The sequence below is a fragment of the Salmo trutta genome, chromosome 6 (genome assembly GCF_901001165.1).
Source record: "Salmo trutta chromosome 6, fSalTru1.1, whole genome shotgun sequence".
In the NCBI taxonomy this organism is placed as follows: domain Eukaryota; kingdom Metazoa; phylum Chordata; class Actinopteri; order Salmoniformes; family Salmonidae; genus Salmo; species Salmo trutta.
Window position 1 is genome coordinate 45,407,919 of NC_042962.1, and position 19,915 is coordinate 45,427,833.

Sequence of the window (19,915 nt, forward strand, 5' to 3'; positions counted from 1 at the left end):
ACGTATCAACAACGGGAGACTCGCTGCCGCTATGTGGTGTAATATGGAATAACAAGGTGTACGGCTGGAAATTAGAAAGAAAACGGAACATTTTCCGATAAAAATACTTATTTCGTCATGTTTCATTCACAAGAAACAATAGTATTTAAATGTATCATGCAGTGCTAGAAACCCTTTTTGCTTACCATCCTCATTTTCATATTGTTTTCCAATACATGCTAAAAAAAAAAACACAAATGAACGGACTTTGAAAACCCACAGCTGCACGCAACAATGACTTCATTGGCTCATTGGGAATATGTGTGATCATACGGAAAAATCTCACAAGTATGATCTCACCATAACTTCACTGTGCAACCATCAACCACACCCCCAACTCTGACACCTCTTTGCCTCTTCCCTCCCAAGGCCTCTATCCCTCCTCTCTCTTGTTTTATTTTCTTCTGATGACAGGATGCCAAGATACTCATTCAAATTCCTGTCTTTACGATCTTCTGGCACGAGAACAAGGCGAAAGTCACTTTGTACTTGTGAACAAACCTTTAAAAACAGTCATGGACACACAGTGCACTGCTATGGCCTCTATGAGTTCTAAAGTATGCCCTGTGGGTTGTAGAATGCACCGATCTCCACCATGATGGATGGGGTTACTTAGAATACATTGCATTTGATTTGAAATGCTCTGCACTGTAAACTACGGATGCTCTAATTGCCTAAGGTAGACCTATTGACAGCTCTCTAAATGTCTTTGTCCATGCAAGTTATCCATCTCTCCACTAGATGTCATTATTTTATATGAAATGACCATATTCAGCCTTGCTAGTGGACGATTGGTTAAATATATTAATTGGTTAATATATTGGTTAATATATTTTTTAAAGAATGAGGTATGAAGGTAGCCAAGTGGGAGCCTAGCCTTGGGGTTAGAGCGTTCGGCCAGTAACCGAAAGGTTGCTGGATCGAATCCCCGAGCTGACAAGGTAAAAAAAAAAAAAGCAGTCGTTCTGCACCTGAACAAGGCAGTTAACCCACTGTTCCCCGCTAGGTCGTCATTGTAAATAAGAATTTGTTCTTAACTTACTTGCCTAGTTAAATAAAGCGACAGACCGTAGGCCTACCTTTATGCTTGTTTTGGAACACTGACAATTTTAGACTGGAACTAGTCTGAATGGTTAGAAAGGAAAAGTTCTGTGCTGTCTGCAGCAATCACGGCAATTACTGGAAGAGGGCTTCCAAAATGTGTCAATGACCACCAGGCCTGTACACAATAAATACAGTTCTGCCATGTAAATAAAACATTTCAATGGTCTAAGAAGCAATGGACATCATACAATTTGAGTTAGAATCAATTCTAGAAATTACATAAGCCTATATTCTCCAAATGTCCAATATCGTTAGTTCGATTGATTAATAACCGCTCAATAAAACACATAATCCAAACGCAGGTGCTCTAGAGAATTGGGCAAGACAACATGCCGTGGATGAATATGATTGTCCAAATGAATACATTATTAATAAATTATAGTAAGACTAAATACCTATGGCATACATTAGGGTAATTATCTTGTTATGGCAGATTTTGTTTCTTGGCTCCAATATTCCAATATAGGCATTAATGATCATATTAGTTATCATTTATGTAATTAATTGAATGAATCGTTAAATGGGGCTACACACATTTCAGTGTCTGCACTTCGAGGTAATAAGAAAGGCTGGATTTCGGGTGGTAAGGACGTTGGTTGTTTACTGTTGAGGATAAATGAATTGCATACATTTCAGCTTACAAAATGACTCAAGTTTATTCATTTATCTAAATGTAATGTTATTATTATGCAATTATTTTCGTATTTTTAAGTCCTATCTACACATAAAATATCCTACACATACAAACTAGTATAATATGTTTTAAATATATAAATATAAGTATATTTAAAACATGTCTATTTTAATTGGCTGAGACACTAACACCTTATGGGGAGCTTGGATGCAGGTCAAACTCCTAATATTAAACAATGGTGAAACTTTACACAACTTTTCCCGAAACCTTGAGCCTTAGTTGGTTTGGCTAGCCCGGCCCATCTGGTACAGCAAATGGAAATACTCACCCGAGAGCTAGCGAGGAGTGAGAGAAGAGAGAGAAGGGGGAGAGAGAGAATGAGAGGGACCAGATTGAAAACATATCAGCCTGGCGTCTCAATACCACATTTCTGACGAAGAACGAACCACCGTCAAACCTTTTAGACCTCTTTAGGCTACAAAGTTCGATATCGTGCAATGTTTTCTTAGTAAGGGAGGATCGATTTCAAAAACTTGTTTCGTTTATTCTCGGCGATGGATTGTAAAAAGTTGAGTCGACACACATAAACTCTTACGGTGAACTTTATGAGAAGTTGGGAAGAGGATTGTAGTTAGTCTTGATCGTGTTTAGGCTACTAGAATATAATTTATGGATTTCATTCTTGCATTGGAAGGAGTTTGTTACTTCTTGCTTTTTGACCGAGAAAGTTTGACCTAACGGTAATCTTCGATCGCGTTGCTGAAACTTGTACAGAACTAGTGGGCAAACAGAACCGAGGGAGACGCACCGGGTCAGACCATACCGACCCGACCACAGGCATCACCACTGAGGTAGGTGGACTGGACATGCATGTGATGATGAACTCTGGAAATCATATTTCTTATTAATTATTAGAATATTATTCTTATTATAAATAGGCTAGACAATAATTTGAAATATTCATTTTTGGGCAAATTTGAAATTGTTACTTTGAATTGCCTAAAGGGTATTTTAACGTAACCTATTAAAATAGCGTTTTCTTTGGAACGTTGACCATACAGAATAAATAAAAACTATGAATATTGTGAACATGAATCATATAGATATAGACAAAACTGCCCATTCGGAATGACTGGAAACATCTCCACTTTCAACTTAACTGACTTGACATTGGAATGTCACAAATTCCGCGCTGCAACTTGATCTATTTGTCAGTAGATGCGCTCAAAACTATGCAAGAGACATCATAGTTGCTTAGCGAGAATCCTTAGTTGCTACATACATTTTTTTACTTTAAAAAAGTATGATATACCCATTGATTTTTTGAAGAATATAAGTTTAGTTCAACTGTCGTACCCTATCATAACCCCAAATATAAGCTTGTTTTAGTCCAATATTTAGTCCCTATATTTGTAAACATTGTAAATGTAAACAAACGCTGTAAAACCTCAGAACATGGTTCAAACTCTAATGTTGATATCATGGATGGTCAGTCCTTGCATCCATAGCTATGTATATGAATTTGAGCGTGGTTACATTTCTCCAGGCCCATCCCTCAGCTTTTTACCAAAACAGAGTCTGGATGTTCGCTTTGTTATTGCTTCAATTAAGGATTCCAGGTTTAACTTGAGCTTTCGTGAGTTTAGCCTACTTGAATGAAAGATACCCTTCCTAAATCCCCTGAATCTGAAAGGTATCCAGCAAGCAGAAAATGTGTGTGTTTACTACTGAGAGTCATTAGCAGTCACACTCGATGCAGAAAATCTACATTGCTGTGCATTTCAATATTCATTGTTAATGTTTCCCTGGTGTGTTATTAATGTGTGAATAAATTACAATCAAAAACATGAAACAACATTTGAATATGCATTTGCTAATAGTCTTGTTTTTATTTGAGAGAGAATAAGCTAGGGGTGGTTTTTATTAATAGAGATAAGCATTATAATCAAAATGTACGAAGACGAGTAATATTAAAAAAGGTTCTAAATAAATCAATACCTTCCTCTAATATGTAACCACTCTCTGTTTCCAAACGGAGTTGGTTCTGGCCTGGGACGTGTGTTTTTATGTGAATGTCCTGTTGGTTGGTTTAGTTCATTTGCATTAGAAAAAAGTTTTAGTGCATTTGCTATTGTGCAGAATGAAGAGTTCCAGCAGTCAGGCAGCGAAGAGTTGAAAAGATTTCAAGAAATGATGGGCCTTTCACATTATTCAAAGGGGACTGAGGCTTGGGGCTGCGGTCATCAACCTACCCCCACTTTCATCTCAGCCTCTCAAATGGCATCCTATCCAGCCCAGATCAAAAGCAGTGCACTAGATAGGGAACATGGTGTCATTTGGGACGTAGGCACTCACCAAGCAGAGCCATTCTGCAGCCGTTTTCACACCGCTGGCCCACTCCACGAATGCCTTTATTGATTTTGCTGGCTTTTCTCTTCTCCAGAGAACACAGACAAAAAGAGAGGGACTTCCTGGTTTCTTAAGTGTTTGAAAAAGTGGAATAGAAGTTGAGTCTAATATTCAGGAGAGAGAGAGGAGCAGGGGAGATGCCTGAATGAAAAGTGAGTCAAACTCCCCACTGAGAGGATTGAAAAGTATCTTATCCCCATAAACAAGAACACAGCACCAATTAAGCTATCTGGCCTAGGAAGTCATTCAGGCAGGTGAAGGGAAATGCCACTTGCTAAACACTAGAAATAACATGTTGGTTAAGGCTTAAACCGTTGGCATTAACATGTAGTGAAATAAGCTTTCGAATTGGATGCTACCTTATTCTTATTTCTGCCTGTTTGAAAAGATGAGAAATTACTGTGAGATACCTACAGTATACACGGTTATCGTTAATTTTATTCAAATGTTAAATGTTATCTGATGTCCAACTGTTAAGTGGGAATTTACAATCAAACTACACTAAATCACATCACATGACTAACCCCTTCCCTCTCTCAAATCAAATCAAATGTTATTTGTCACATGCTTTGTAAACAACAGGTGTAGACTAACAGTGAAATGCTTACTTACTCTCCCCCTCCCCCCTCTCTCTCTCTCTATCTACCTATCTCAGAGGTTCCCTTCTTCCCACACAGCAAAGAGTAGTAATTGCTGCCATACCCTCCATAAAACTAATATTTTGGTTTGTTCACAGAGGCCCCTGACCACAGCAGTCTGCCCTGGAAGCGGTGTGTGTGTGTGTGTGTGTGTGTGTGTGTGTGTGTGTGTGTGTGTGTGTGTGTGTGTGTGTGTGTGTGTGTGTGTGTGTGTGTGTGTGTATGTGTGTGTGTGCATGTGCGCTATGGCTCTATCAACAAAGGCAGCATTAACTGTCTCTGTCCTAAGGGGACAACACTAGAACCACTAAAAAACAGTGGCTCACCTCACATATTTCTTATGGCACAGTCCTTATGGATTACATCATGTGAAGTGAGTCGATTTTGTCAGGTTGTGTAAACTATGCTTTCCTCTGATTCAGAGGAAAAACTCTGAACGCAAAGTTTGAAACTGTCAGTTTTAATAGCATGAATTTTCACCTTCGTGTAAATGGTATTATACAGTTATCCAGCTCGGCTGTTTCTACAGCTTTGGCTCAGACAAAGGGTGAACCTTGTTGTACTAATCCTCTCAACACCACATCACATCTGCCTCAGGTCAAACCAATTGCTATCTTTGGAGGGAATTTGAATATGAATCAAACTTTGTTTAATTCCATTGTTTAACTTAGCCTCCATCAACTATTTATCTGCTCGTTACACTGCCTTGTCTAATATAAGTTTTGTTTAATTTGCAAAAATGTTAACGAAAAAGAGGCCAATATCCCAGCCAGCACATAACATTCTGAGAACCATATGTTTGTTAGAGGTTGGTGAGAGCGTGGTGGTCCTATGGTTATTTTGCATACAACCTTCCCACAACTTTCTGGGAAAGGTGCAGGGTACCCAGCTAGTGCATAACATTCATGTTTCTTAGGTGTGAATTTCAGTACTTCAGCATAACTTTTCTTACACGTTTCCTTACGGTTCTATTTAAGTAATGTTCTCAAATTGTTCCGAGAACGTTCCTCTGTGGCAATTTTAGTAATTCAGCATAACATTTTCTATAGGCTTCGTCATGGTTCTATTTAAAGTCATGGTCTCAGAACATTTAGAAAACGTTCCATTAAAACCACAAGAAAACATTAGTATCATTCAAAGAACATTCTAAGAATATTATTTAAAAACATACTTTCCGTTCTCAGCGTAAACAAAGCTCTCTATCCTCTATTTTGTTAAATGTGTTCAGGAGTGTTGGCCACGCCCACTAATTGGCCACACTTGATCTTATAAGTGCTTGTTTCCTTTGAAATGAGGTCTGTTTGAATAGACAAAAATGACCAGCTCTGTATGAGTTAAAAAAAAACACATGGCATGCTAGCTGAAGATTATAGGTTCAAATCTCCCTGAAACCGTTCCACAATAAAAAATAAATGTGTTTGCATGATTAATACCTAAGCAAATTAACAGTTTTGAGCTCCGACAGAAATTAACTCAAGTTAGCAGTATTTTTAAGTCTTATTGAAACATTTTCTAAGTACGTTAAATGATTATCTTCAAATAACCAACAATATTCGTTCTCAGAACATGAATAAAACCTCCCAGGAAAACTTTCAGGGAACCACAGTAAAACGTTCTAAGAACTTCCCTGCAACCTAAAAATTAACTTTCCCAGAACAGGCCAAATTTTCACTTCTGTTCTCAGAACGTTTAAAAAACGTTCACTTTTACCAGTCAGGAAACTTATGGCTTCATTCCCAGAATCAATGGAAAACCAAAAACATACGTTACCACAACTTCCAAGGAATCAAATGTGCTAGCTGGGATGTATCTGCATTATAAGACCATCTTAACAACATATAAACATTTTAGCTTTTAAGAGTTTCAGCTCAACCACTGTGGATATCTACAGGTCATATTTATTTAATTTCTTTAGATCAAACAAACAGTGAGTTGTGTTTTCTCTCTCAGCACTCAACTCCAGAACCAGTTTGGTCTCACAGCTAGACAGCCCCTATTATCTTCTCTTTCTCTCTCTCTCTCTCTCTCTCTCTCTCTCTCTCTCTCTCTCTCTCTCTCTCTCTCTCTCTCTCTCTCTCTCTCTCTCTCTCTCTCTCTCTCTCTCTCTCTCTCTCTCTCTCTCTCTCTCTCTCTCTCTCTCTCTCTCTCTCTCTCTCTCTCTCTCTCTCTCTCTCTCTCTCTCTCTCTCTCTCTCTCTCTCTCTCTCTCTCTCTATCTCTCTATCGCTCTCTATCGCTCTCTCAATTTCAATTCAATTCAATTCAATTTGCTTTATTGGCATGACGTAACAATGTACATATTGCCAAAGCTTACCTTGGATATTTACAATATGAAAATAATAAGAATCAAAATTATCAACGGGACAACAGTAACAACAATAACCAAGGGTCAAAATAACCATACATTCAACAATAACAATAAGCATACAGTAGAGTACATGTGCAGGTTGATTGGTCTGTCAGACACTGTCCCTCATCTTATGGCAGGCAGCAATGTAGTGCGCTGCCAACCCACAGCTCTCTGCGTCCTCCCCCAACAGGATGGGTAGCCTATCCTCATCACAGAGGTCTTTGAAACCTTGAATTAGGGTTTCAAATTTGGGGAAATGACACTCTCTAATTGTTTTATATTTTTGACATTTTGTCAGGAAATGCAGCTGTCTCAGGTTCTGCTGTTGTGCAGTGGTTGCATAGCCTTTCCTCTACAGGGAGCCAGGTTTTCCTGTGTCTACCCTTCTCAATGGCAAGGCTGTGCTCACTGAGCCTCTCTCTCTCCGTATATATATATATATCTTACTCTATTTCTCTCTTTCTCTCTCTTTCTTTCTTTCTTTCTTTCTCTTTCTCTTACTTTATTTCTCTCTCTCTCGCTCTCTCTCACACATATCTTTGTTTTTGCAAATCTAGATTCTAATTGTTATTAATCAATCCCAACCAGTTGTGCCCCTCATACTAAGATACTATATCATATGCAGAAAATCTATTTTAACATAAATGCAATTATACATGATGAAAACAGAGCTCCGTTTCATGCAATGGCATCACAGATTACACACACACACATAACAAGACATTACACACAGACCAAGAGACATCACACACACGCACGCACGCACGCACACACACAGGAGAAATCAAAGGTCCGGACCAGAGGGCCACAGGGGACATGGGCCTCTCTCCTCCTCTGCTCCTCGTCCTCAGTACTGTTTTTAATGTAGTGTGACTCTTAGTTCCCATGGCTCTGCTTTGATTCACCAGTTAATTCATTCCTGAAGGGACGCTATAACCCTGATGATCTCTTCTGACTCCTTTTGACAGCAACAGGGAGTGTGTGTGTGTGTGTGTGTGTGTGTGTGTGTGTGTGTGTGTGTGTGTGTGTGTGTGTGTGTGTGTGTGTGTGTGTGTGTGTGTGTGTGTGTGTGTGTGTGTGTGTGAGATATCAGTAATCAAAATGTCCTCGTGCAGTGAAAAGAAGTAAGCAGAATCAACAACACCAGCCATTTCAAATGCAGCCTAAAACCAGTGACTGGTGCCAGGGAATCAGTGGACTTTGAATGGTGTCAGAGGGTAAGGGGTAGTTTTGATTTCGCATAAAGAAATGCATTCATGATTTGGCCATGGCAAAGGAAGAAACTTGAGATGTGATAACTTATTTGTCAGCGCTGAATAGCTTCAAAGCAGGCAACCCAAATCCTGCCTGTAGGGGTTCTGTATTAGATCAGGGCGACAAGTGATGAAATTGGAAAAGAGCTGAAACGCTGCCAAGCCACAGACTCCTTACTGACAGACTAGAGAACCCAGGACAGGGCTTGTCTTACATGTGGTGTACACCCAGCCCATGTGTTATCCCTTAGCAATCAATCCCCTTTACCGTCTTCTCCCCACAAGGCAGCACACTCAGCTCCCAGCTCCTACAATCAGGCGCAGGGTCAGGACCTGGTTGGGGCTCTCCGATGGCCCTCTGAGGCCTCGCTCCTCCCTGTAGAAGGCAAGGACTGCATCCTAAAGGGGCGCCCTATTCCCTATTTACTACTTTTGACCAGGGCCCATAGGGTAGCGCACTATATAGGGAGTAGGGTCTCACTTTGGACGCAGCCAAGGACTGTCAGAGGCAGTAGCAGTCTTCATCCTGTGGGCCCTCATGCCTTCACACTGAGCACCAGAGCCTCGCTGGGGTCACTGGGCCTTCCACTGTGTCAGTAGCCATTAGTACTGCAAGGATTTTAAGGTGAGCTGTGTGTGTTTCACTCTGTTATGCCGCTGTTTGGCAGCTGTGGCTGGTGGACTGGAGTGTGGTTACAGCCATGGCTTAAGGGTGTTTGAAGAGATCCCTCTGGCTGTGGTGTTTCCCTGTCATGGCGACAACTTCCTCTGAGCGGGAGCTTACTGGTTGGTTAAGAGGTTAATGTTGTGCTACATGGAGAGATCAGAGCGTTGCTGATCAGGGTGACGTCTTGGTGATGAACAGTTACTCACCCTTTTAGAGCCTCAGCTGCCAACAGCAGAGACGACGGAAGGAGTCCAAACTGTGGCTGTAAAACATGAGGTGTGTAACACAGTTTAACACACCATCTGGCCTCCGGATGAACAGACATAGTGGTGATACCAAGCGCTTAATCAATGCCCACATGCCACTTCACTGTTGCTCAGGGATATGAAGGCCCGGGGCGTAACCCTCGTTGCTCTGGGCAATACACATAGCGGAGCGAGCCCTGCTTGCTACTGTGAATCTGTGTTTAGAGACGAGCGCCTCCTCCTCTTTGCCTGAAGAGGCCTATCTCTCTAGCAGACGAGAGAGGAGCAGCCATTTTTGGGGATGAGTCACGGTGACAGGCTAAATCCTCTAGTAGGTGATTTCTCCTCTGAAGTGGAGTTGGAGCCGTAAGCTCATCGTCTGTACGGCATTGCCAGGACCTGAAGAGATCACCCGCAGGATACTGCACTTACAGGCAGTGGATGGGTTCTTATCCACGGGGCTCCTCTCTTCGTCTCGCCTCCTCTCTGCTTCGTCTGTCCACAACAAGCCAACCAACCAATCTCCTCTGATCCGAGAGAGAGAGAGGAGCAACACTGCCCCTCAGGACCACTCAGTCTCAGCCATTCTCTGCATGATGACTGTGACTTTTAGGATTCTTAACTGAATCATGCTTCGTTTCTCTATTGTTTCACTTCACCAATTGAAGTGAAATAATCATGATATGTATCGTGTGATAGTGAATAGCGGTGATTCAGTGTGGATTCCCAGGCTCCGGTCTGCTCTTATGCGGTAGCGGTGCGTGGGTAAAGTCACCAGGGAAGCCAAGCCAGGGAAAAAAAGCCAAATTACAACCTGCTGTATGTGTTGTGATAATTGGGTTGTTTGCTCTATAACCTGTTAGTTCATATGCCTTGACACTGTGATATATAGGCCTACGGCTGAGACAATAAGAAGACACAGTGCCTGTCACGATTGTCGTAAGGATTGGACCAAAACGCAGCGGGAAAATGTATACTCATCTTCTTTTTATTTGAAGAAGGAAAAACAAAATAAACACGTATACAAAACAAACGACTCCAAACAGTCCCATCAGGTGCAACAAACACTAAACCAGGAAATAACTACCCACAAACCCCCATAGAACAAACACCCCTATAAATAGGACCTTCAATCAGAGGCAACGAGAAGCAGCTGCCTCCAATTGAAGGTCAACCCAATAAACACCACATAGAAATACACTAACATAGAACATAACCCAAACAACCCCGAAACACCCTAAACAAACACCCCCTGCCACGCCCAGACCAAACTACAATAACAAACAGCCCCTTTACTGGTCAGGGCGTGACAGTGGCAGAATAAATTCAACCACACCTTTGTTTCATCACATAACCGGAGAGCAACCTCTTTTCGGTGAAGTCCACAAAGCATATTGCATGTAACAAACAGTTAGATGACCTACAGCATGGTCAAGCAAGCTCATGTTTTTGGCATTTTCGGACTCCTAAACAACTATTGATTTAAAACCACGGAAAGTTCCCGCAAGTGGCAAAGAAAACATGAGCTGCCGCCACTATTCCAGCATTATTTCAACTTCAATATTTCGACACCATCAAATCACCTATGCTTAGTCTAATACAGTGACATCTAAAATATACCAAAACCTATTTAGTCCAATCAACGTAAGCTAAATATGATGTGGCTGTCCATGGTTCTGATTTCTGTGTGTGTGTGTGTGTGTGTGTGTGTGTGTGTGTGTGTGTGTGTGTGCAAATAGAAAAAACATGTTGACTCACCCTACTTGTAGAGAAATGCCAATACCATCCTCCTCTTTCATGTTGATGGAACGATCTATGACTCTACCATACAGTAGACACATTTATTTTTTGTTGTCCTAGGCTACCTGGCTAAAATGCTTGCTCGCTAGCCTAACTTCCTTTTTATGGGCAGTGTTAGCTAGTTAACATTAGCCTTCTACATCTAGCTACATATTGCACTTCCATCCTCTCAGGCCAGGGGCACAATGTATGATTTTATGGTTGAATCAGAATCAATGTTATAATCATTGGCCAGTATGGAGAATTAAGTAAAACCATAAGTCTAAATCCCTATTTCCATCCATGGCTAATTTAGAAAGGGCCAATTTTAGCTAGCTAGCTAACCACCGGACAACAACACAACGAGATGCAACAATTAAAGTTGATTCTGTCAATGACGTATGCTCTCGATGTGATTGGAGTGAAGCCAAATCCAAACTGGCTTCCCTTGCCACTTTTTTTTTGGTTTCGCCAGGACCATTCACGTTTGAGCTCTCTCAAATTAGCTCAACGCTGGTTGGCTATTATTATTACATTTTTTTATCAAGGGAGGCCAAATGCTCGCTGGCTTCCCTTGAATTAAATGCTACGGGCGGCAACAATGTCCTACTCTTTTTGACCAGACAGCATCAGATAGATGGCCTACACATACAGAGACAGAGGGGCGCTGTTTTGCTCACTCCGATGCTTTCTCCGGTGAGATTACATTCAGCCTCTTGCAAATTGAAGGAATATTATGAAACACGGAGAGACGAAAGAAACATTATTTTATGGGGTTTTTCTAAATTCTTTCATGGTAAATGTTTTGGGGATGACTGGCTTCCCTTGGCATCCATGAATACACGCCACTGCTCTTGTGTCTGTGGTAGCCCTTGTTGTAATAAAATGTTTCTAGGCTAGAGACTCATCCAGTGACTAATACACTCCTCTGAGTGTGTTCTCAGAAGATCCTTGGTGGGCCTTTTGAGAGGGAAATGATTCACCTATTCAAATTGTTTGGTCTCCATTGTTAGCCACAACAACCCTGTTTAACATGAACATTTTCTGCATGTAGTCTATGTTGCAAACATACAGTACTCCAAATAATAAAGAATCTTCGTATTCAAACGCCACCAGAAGTGATCTCCCTACTTGTGCTAATATTCATAAACAGTATGTGGGCTGCTTTTACGAGATTACAATTTTTCAGAAGAGGGTACACGTAACCATAAATTCAAGAAAGTGCCCGAGTCCCGTGCTTCAGTCCCTTCAGAGAGAGGCTCAGTAGTGGGCCTGACTCTGCTCTGTGATTTTACTGCACTACTGTGACCTTTCAGTGTTCAGTCACAGTCATTTGTTTGGCTGACAGCTCGCGGTGTAATAACTAAGCGTGGTGATGGTTTGTGGGAAGCTGTAAGTAATACTCTGTGATGTGCCAAACTGCACTCTGCTCTGGTAAAGCAGGAAACCAGCACCTGGAATGCAGAGACATTCATTTTTCAAGACACTGGGAATACCCTTTTCTCTCACGGCAGGCCATTTTGAATCCTAGGTTTTATTCTGGGTTTCTCACAAGAAAAATACATGTATGTCAGAGTAACTCAGAACTACAGTTAATACACCCAGATATTTTTGTTGCTTATAATTAACCATATGATACAATAGTTTTTGTCCAAGACTCTTTTTCATACAACTATGTCTAACGGTCTAACTATCATGGCTAATGTTTAGTTCATATCTGCTCTTGGAATTAAGAGCTTGTTAGTGAAAAGAGGATTCGAATAACAAGAGGAAAGTCTCCATTGGTTTAGCTATGAGGGTTGAAGCTGTGTTTTGCCTACTTGAGTTTGCACACAGGAAGTGGACTGGACAGTGGGTTAACTAGATAACTGTACTCAATCACTTCTCAGTCTCTTAGGGATGAGGAACATCTTTCCATTCCTATCTTATTCAGACAGTTTCCCGATTATTATACTGCAATGACTCATAACTACCGAGGCCATGTTAAATATACAGTTGAAGTCTGAAGTTTACATACACTTAGGTGAGTCATTAAAACTCGTTTTTCAACCACTCCACAAATTTCTTGTTAACAAACTATAGTTTTGGCAAGTCGGTTAGGACATCTACTTTGTGCATGACACAAGTAATTTTTCCAATAATTGTTTACAAACAGATTATTTCACTTATAGTTCACTGTATCACAATTCCAGTGGGACAGAAGATTACAGACACTAAGTTGACTGTGCCTTTAAACATCTTGGAAAATTCCAGAAAATGATGTCATAGCTTTAGAAGCTTCTGATAGGCTAATTGACATAATTTGAGTCAATTGGAGGTGTACCTGTGCATGTATTTCAAGGCCAACCTTCAAACTCAGTGCCTCATTGCTTGACATCATGGGGAAATCAAAAGAAATCAGCCAAGACCTCAGAAAAAAGTTGTAGACCTCCACAAGTCTGGTTCATCCTTGGGAACAAATTTCCAAACGCCTGAAGGTACCAAGTTCATCTGTATAAACAATAGTACGCAAGTATGAACACCATCGGACCACACAGCCGTCATACCGCTCAGGAAGGAGACACGTTCTGTCTCCTAGAGATGAACGTACTTTGGTGCGTAAAGTGCAAATCAATCCCAGAACAACAGCAAAGGACCTTGTGAAGATGATGGAGGAAACAGGTACAAAAGTATCTATATCCACAGTAAAACGAGTCCTATATCGACATAACCTGAAAGGCCGCTCAGCAAGGAAGAAGCCACTGTTCCAAAACCGCCATAAAAAAGCCACACTACGGTTTGCAACTGCACATGGGGACAAAGATCGTACTTTTTGGAGAAATGTCCTCTGGTCTGATGAAACAAATATAGAACTGTTTGGTCATAATGACCATCGTTATGTTAGCAGGAAAATGGGGGAGGCTTGCAAGCCGAAGAACACCATCCCAACTGTGAAGCACGGGGGTGGCAGCATCATGTTGTGGGGGTGCTTTGCTGCAGGAGGGACTGGTGCACTTCACAAAATAGATGGCATTGTGAGGAAGGAAAATTATGTGAATATATTGAAGCAACATCTCAAGACATCAGTCAGGAAGTTAAAGCTTGGTCGCAAATGGGTCTTCCAAATGGACAATGACCCCAAGCATACTTCCAAAGTTGTGGCAAAATGGCTTAAGGACAACAAAGTCAAGGTATTGGAGTCGCCATCACAAAGCCCTGACCTCAATCCCATAGAAAATTTCTGGGCAGAACTGAAAAAGCATGTGCGAGCAAGGAGGCCTACAAACCTGACTCAGTTACACCAGCTCTGTCAGGAGGAATGGGACAAAATTCACCCAACTTATTGTGGGAAGCTTGTGGAAGGCTACCCGAAGCGTTTGACCCAAGTTAAACAATTTAAAGGCAATGCTACCAAATACTAATTGAGTGTATGTAAACTTCTGGCCCACTGGGAATGTGATGAAAGAAATAAAAGCTGAAATAAATCATTCTCTCTACTATTATTCTGACATTTCACATTCTTAAAATAAAGTGGTTGTCACGACTTCCGCCGAAGTCAGTCCCTCTCCTTGTTCGGGCAGCGTTCGACGGTCGACGTCACCGGTCTTCTAGCCATCGCAGCTCCACCTTTCATTTTCCATTTGGTTTTCCACACACCTGGTTCACATTCCCTCATCTGACTAAATGTATATTACCCTCTGTTCCCCCATGTCTGTGTGTGGAATTGTTTGTTTGTTACGTGTGGAATTGCGTGTTTGACCCGTGTGTTTTGTTTATTGTACCGTTTGTGTACTTTGGGCATGAATAAAGTGCGCCTGTTATCACTCATCTCTGCTCTCCTGCACCTGACTTACCTTCAACCAGTTTGCGCATATTGTGACAGTGGTGATCCAAACTGACCTAAGAAAGGGAACTTTTACTAGGATTAAATGTCAGGAATTGTGAAAAACTGAGTTTATATGTATTTGGCTAAGGTGTATGTAAACTTCCGACTTCAACTGTACGATCGTTGAAGAGTGGGAACAGAATACAGCTCATTAAATCTTTACCTTTGTAGATCTAGTAAGGTGGGGTTTAGAGACACATGGGATATACCCTGTACAAAAGTGCTTGAGCTTCTTCTTCTCTCAGCGCTCCTGAAAGGAAAGGAGAGCCGAACCGTATTGGAGGGGAACTTCAGTTAAAGACCGAGGTGCTAAAACAAACAGGCATGGGTTTCAACACAAAGACAGAGGCTGAGTGAGAAAGTAGTTTGAGGAGTTGTTGTTCTTCTGTCATAAATAACCTTTTTGTTACGCTTTGCATTGTTCGATTTTCACGGTTAAATTGATCATTGTGTGTCGTTTTTAAAGGTAATGACGGTTAACAATAGGAGGTAGAGGTTCATTATTCCTCACAGCTGCGTATCTAAATCTACTGCTGGGTTTATTATCATGGTAATTAACCATCTCCTAGCTACTAAAATAATACTAGTCTATTCCCTCACATTTATATATTTAGCTTTTCAACTTTAATAAAGGTATGGTTTATTGTTTCTACCATCAACAGATTTAGCCATGACTCTCAGAGATAAGACATTCATATCTTGACACAAAAACACACTCAGGAACACGAATGCACGCACACACGCACACACATGCACAAACACACACACTTGGCATGAACTGAACTTTTTGTGTCATTCTTGAGAACCCATTTCGTTTTCACAGACTGAGTCACAAACAGTTAACAAGGTGAAACAGTTAAACAGGCCGGACAGACAGTGAGTTTGTAGGTCTACATTGTTAAAACACCGTTTACTGCCCCTTGAACAAGCTGGGAGGGTTGGCAGGAGGTAAAGGCCTGATGGACAGCTTTGTCTACTGTCTTTACTGCTGTGGTTTCTCTTTGAGACAGTCTTGCAAGTGTGGGGGGCCAGGGGCCCTTTTTCTCCACCGACGCTGCTTTGTGGGGAGGGTGGTAAATGTGGCAGATGAGAGCACTAGTGTAGTGTCATTCATTCATGCCCCAGTCAGCCAGTCCTTTGGTGTATTTTGGTTTTCATTAGTAAACATCAGTCAGGCTAGAGTTTTTAGCTGCTCAATCTCCCTTCTGGTCATTCATTACACCCTAGTAATAATATGTGCCATTCACACATTTAGGTGAGGTTGGGATTAGTGTCACGGAGTGGTGAAAGCCTTTTAACTACCGGTGGATCTTATTGACATGCCCTCCTCATCAGTGTCATGGAACAAGAGAGAGGAGAGGAGAGGAGAGGAGAGGAGAGGAGAGGAGAGGAGAGGAGAGGAGAGGAGAGGAGAGGAGAGGAGAGGAGAGGAGAGGAGAGGAGAGGAGAGGAGAGGAGAGGAGAGAACTTGAGGGGAGGAGAGGAGTCAAGGAGAGGAGAGGAGAGAACTTGAGGGGAGGAGAGGAGTCAAGGAGAGGAGAGAACAAGAGGAGTTGAGGAGAGGGGAGGAGAGGACAGGAGTGGAGAGGAGAGGTCCCTGGTGACCAACAGGAGAGATCAAGCGTGCCCCTGGTCATTTGTTTACCTTGGTTTCCATCTGTCAGTGTGGTGTCTGACACCTGTAGCGTCCCATAGCCCTGGCTCTTCTGTCTCCTCTGTCTCCCGTCCGTCCAGCCAGTCTCCGCTGGGGGAAGACACGACCATGTGTCGCAGCACTTCAGAGGAGCAACAGTTTACCGCTCCTCCTCCCCCATCTCCACATACCCCCCACATACCCCACACACACGTAGTCTTGGCAGGAGTCTTATTAATAAGACAGCCATTACGACCTAGATACACCAAGCCCAGACTTTACAACACGTTCAAGGAAAAATCTTGCCTATATTGTGTAAAGCAGGTGTTAGCAAACTATAACATCAACTGAACTGAGCCCAGCCTGCAGTGTGCAAATCTGACTGTCTCTCAAACAGCCATCAACGTGCTCGAACAGCCATCTAAACGAAGAACGACTTGGCAGGCAGCGCGTCGCTTGTTTACCTTTGTTGAACCTAGCCGCTTATCTTTGGTTGCAGTGCAAACATGTAGTGGTTTTGTCCTGAAAGAAATCTCATTTGAGTTGCTGCTTTCTTCCAGGGCCCCAGTGATTCATGCTACGGTTTGCTGTCTCCAAAGGGGGTTTAGCGTAACCTAGCCTGGCTGGCATCAAAGCTTATTTAACTGTGGATCTTTTTATCGGCACTATTCGAACTGATTGTTCAGCCTCGCTTGCTAAGAATAATACACCCTTATCTTCAAACGTGTTGCGGAAAAACAGTGGATCTCTTCAGAGGATGTGGCCTACAGTATAATGTGGCCTACTGTATACATATCATTGTCCTACTGTATACATATCATTGGCCTACTGTATACATGTCATATAATGATATGATAATGACAATGACACCTCATGTCGTTTCCTTCAGAGCTTCTGATGTCCAGAATGGAGACCTCTGCCCCACGAACACAGAGAAGAAAGGCTCTGGTCTGGATGGAAACGGCTTCACTGACCTCCCAAAGAAACTCTCACCTTCAGCTGTCACCAGAGGTACTGTACACTTTTCTTCAATGACTTTAAAGAAGGGGGGGGGGGAAACGGTTTTAGTTTTACTGTAAGGATAATGGTCCGTTCTCTATTCTTTTGTGCACCTCCACTCCAGGTTTTGTTTGAGCGCTTCTCCTGCTGACACAGGTTTTACTGTAAGGAAAGGGTCCCTGCATCCCTTACTCCCTTTCATACTGTAAGACTGTCACACAAGCCAAGGTCTTACAGAGGACCGATAGGGCCGGGGGAAGGAGGGAGGTTTGAGAGAGAACATGCACATGAATATACATATCAAAGATAAAAACGCTTGTCTTGGAGAAGTTGCTCTGGGCTCTAATCGTCCCTGATAAGGCTCTTCCTGGAGCACCTGGAGCAGTCAGAGGTGACTTACGTAGAGCTGATAGGAATCAGTAATGTTATGCTGCGGCCTGTTAAAGAGCATCATTAATACTGAACAGGTACTGTAGCATAGCAGTGTGTGTGTGTTTGGTGTGTGTGTGTGTGTGTGTGTGTGTGTGTGTGTGTGTGTGTGTGTGTGTGTGTGTGTGTGTGTGTGGTTTGGTGGTGTGTGTGTGGTGTGGGGTGTGTGTGTGTGTGTGGTGGGGGTGGTGGGTGGTGGGTTGGGTGTGTGTGGTGTGGGTGTGGTTGTGTGTGGGTGTGGTGTGGTGTGTGGTGTGTGTGTGGTGTGGTGTGGTGTGGTGTGGTGTGTGTTGGTGTGGTGGTGTGTTGTTGGTGTGTGTGTGTGTGTGGTGGGGGTGGTGGGTGTGTGTGTGTGGTGTGTGTGTGTGGTGTTGTGAGTGTGTGGGTTGTGAGTGTGTGCATGTGTGTCTGTCACGGGGAGAAGTTCATAAAGACTAAAGACAGTGACGTGGCTCGATTTGGGGACATAATCTCTGATTAATGGTTCGTATAACTACATGGGGCTGGCCTGGGAAAGGTCAAATGGCTGTGTTTGTTGAAATTAATGAAAAGTAGCAGTGTGCCTCTTTCATCGGGCGGTCGGGAGAGACAGAGAGAGAATGCATGTTTTAAAGATGTCAGTGAATGTGTGATGAAAGGCCAGTATAATGAGGTTGAAAGACCTTGTTCTTACCTCCAGAGTATCACACTGATAAATTACTAAAAATGTCTGGTAGAGTAGAGTTGCAGTGGGTGACATGGCCCTTCCTTCAGAGATTGACAGAGATGCAGATTGACGGCTACCTTTGAAATGGTAATACAACTTCTTGTGATTTAGTGACATTTTTACTCTTTAATGAAGGGCTTGGTGGCCTGCCATGATAAAGAAATATCCATGAATTGTTTAAGGAAGAACAAAGATAAAAATAGGCCATTCATTTTTTTTGTCCCTAACGATTGACATCAGGCCCAATTCTTTTAGAACTTCTATAGACCTCAAGTTTGTTTTCATAGCCTTGTGGAGTTTGCAGAGCACGGCCCGTTAGTCCAACAATAATTTAATGATTTTGTGTGAGAATATAGAAAGACAATTTGAGTTGACAAAGAGTTCAAATAGTAGGCGTCTATAAGGGCGATTCTGTGATGTCTTAAAACGTCTACTAGGAATTCTTGCTACAGAATCCAGTAGTTTTTCTCCTAATTTAATTCAGAGTGAATCCTAATTATTTAACCTATCAGAAGGGCCAAAGCTAATTCGTTAATTAGACCAATTTCAAGATGTCACTGATATTAATACACATGTATGAGGACACTAATAACACAGATAGTTTTGTCTTTGAAATGACGTTCAAGACTAGTGTCCACCGCGATGAGTAGAGACAGACAGACAGAGAATGCATGTTTTAAAGATGTCAGAGAATGTGTATGAAAGGCCAGTATAATGAGGTTGAAAGACCTGTGCTTAACCTCCAGAGTATCACACTGATAAATTACTAAAATGGCTGGTAGAACAAAGCTCCGTGGACAACATGGCCCTTCCTTTAGAGGTTGACGGAGATGAGGTTGACGGAGATGCAGGTTGCGGAGATGCAGGTTGATGGCTACTTTTGAAATGGTAATACTACTTGTGATTTAGTGACATTTGTATTATTTAATGAAGGGCTTGGTGGCCTGCCATTATTAAGAAATGAAAGATGAATTGTTTATTAGGCTAAATAAATCTAGGACGTATTTTACATACACTATAAATGGGACATGAATCAAGTGGGACTTTGTTTTCAACAACTTGTTCATGTCGACATCTATATCGTTAATTCATTATATTGACCTACCATTTTATTTCCAGTTAAATCATCATTTTCCTCTACAATTACTTATATCATATGACTGGCC

At 42.0% G+C, this 19,915-nt stretch overlaps 1 protein-coding gene across 1 annotated transcript in view; it reads left to right on the forward strand.

The window, feature by feature from the left end:
- Positions 1–1,995: 1,995 nt before the first annotated feature.
- LOC115196014 (zinc finger protein GLI2) overlaps positions 1,996–19,915 on the forward strand; it is an 86,005-nt gene continuing 68,085 nt past the window's right edge. The window contains exon 1 of the mRNA XM_029756449.1: positions 1,996–2,628. The gene's annotated coding sequence lies outside the window, so the exon portion shown is untranslated. The remainder of the gene's footprint in view (positions 2,629–19,915) is intronic.